The 1,733-nt window shown below is 60.2% G+C and overlaps 1 pseudogene; it reads right to left on the bottom strand.

Annotated features, from left to right (window-relative positions):
- Positions 1–447: 447 nt before the first annotated feature.
- Positions 448–1,412, bottom strand: LOC148054519 (uncharacterized; annotated as a pseudogene).
- Between the last annotated feature and the right edge of the window lie 321 nt (positions 1,413–1,733).

Genomic DNA, 1,733 nt, shown 5'->3' with positions numbered 1-1,733 from the left:
AGGTGGCCAGGCCTGGGGTGATGAGCGATAGGGTGTAGGCTGGCCCTGGAGATACCCTGACTGCAAACACCTCTGCCAGGACCAGCTGCTGAGATATGGCCCTAGAGCTGGGCAGAACTCCCTCTTGGGAGCACAAAACAAAGAAATAGCACTTGGGCTACCTGGAAGGAGCTATTAGCATTAACATCCCACCCCTTTCCCAGCTGTGTGGTCGTAACCCAGCAACCCCAGGCTGCAGTGGACACCAGAGGAGGAAGGTGGGCGCAGCACCAAAGGCAGCCCAAGTGGGGACAACAACATCACCCGCACCATTATTAACACTGAGACTTTTCTTGTAGTCTTTACTCCTTTATTTTCTCACTTTCTCTAATAGATAGACTGTAGGCAACTAACGAGAGCCTTCTGGTCTGCTTCAGCCCCTGTTTCACCAGCTCCTAGGGCACGCACCTAGTGCTGCTGGCAGGGCGGCCTCTTGCAGGGTTGGGGAGAGTCCTGGGGGCTGGGTAGTCTTATCTTTGGGGGGGGACGGCCGCTCAGGTGAGTGGTCCATGGCCCAGCCGGGAGCAGAGGGGTTGCAGCTGCAATCCTGGGCAGAGGGACCTGCTGCCGCCACCTCCCCTGGCTCCTCTGTGGGCTGCTCCTGCTCTGCGGGGACAGGTGTAGACAAAGGGCAGCTGGGACCCCCGTGAAGAGTGGCCTCCAACATGCTGGGCTGCTCCTTCACATCAGGGCCTGCAGGGCTGCTGGGGGGGGTGGAAGTCCCCACCAGGAAGTGGTGGGGCTGAGGCTGGCTGCAGAGCCATCGTGCTTTCCCCGGCAGTATGGGGGTCCTGCTGGCCCAGGTGCTGGCAGAGGTCCCTGTTGCACAGGCACACAGCAGCGGTGATGAGCTAGAGGATGAATGTCCCCATCTATTCCTGCAGGCAGCCCTGCAGCTCCTGCACCAACACCTCCTTGTCCAGCCCCCAGAGACACAGGTAGGCCAACACGGTGCCCTCCGTCACAGCCACCTGCTACCACTGGTCCCCACAGAACACCCTGCTCCTGTTGCAGCCACGGCAGCAGGGGTCTGATGTTATTTGGGTGGTTCTTGAAAAAGTCCGCCAGATCTCAGGAGGGAAGCTGCCCACCTGAGCCCTGGGCACTGGCCACACAGTCCCAGGCTTGTCCTGCCAGTCTTCAGCCAATGGCTTTGTGGGGTGTGGGATGTTGAACTTTAAATAATCCTCATCCAACTGCACTGAGGACAAGATAGCCATCATCCCTGACCTGCCCAGGGGGTAGTTTGGCTTCTGCAGGTCCCAGCGCAGTGCACAGACTAAGCAAAATTGGTGGAGGCAGGGTGGCATGTAGGTGACGTCATCTTGATCATCATGGCAGATGGGGCAGCTCCACTCGCTCTCCATAGCCATAGTCTCTGCACGCTGCAGCGGGCTGGGGAGTGCTTAAGACAAGGAGCTGCTCTCTCTCGCTGGCACCACAGCGGTGGTTTTGTGCGCTGCAAAAGGGAGAGAGGCCATGGTCATTCACTGTCCTGGGGAGGGGAGGAGACGGAAGGGGAGGGGAGGGGAGGGGAGGGCAGGGGAGGGGAGGGCAGGGCAGGGCAGGGCAGGGGAAGAAGAAATGCCCAGGTCCCTCAGGAAGGACACCGTCCCAGCCCCTGCAGCTTCCCCGGCGCTCTTCGCTGGCCAGGGCCAGGCTTGGGCTGTGGGACCAGCAGCTCCAGCCTCTTT

The sequence above is a fragment of the Nipponia nippon genome, unplaced genomic scaffold (genome assembly GCF_047370975.1).
Source record: "Nipponia nippon isolate SJK-2023a ecotype South Korea unplaced genomic scaffold, ASM4737097v1 scaffold_3, whole genome shotgun sequence".
Classification (NCBI taxonomy): Eukaryota; Metazoa; Chordata; class Aves; order Pelecaniformes; family Threskiornithidae; genus Nipponia; species Nipponia nippon.
Note: the sequence above shows the minus strand (reverse complement) of the source record. Positions and strands in the feature narration are given on the sequence as shown.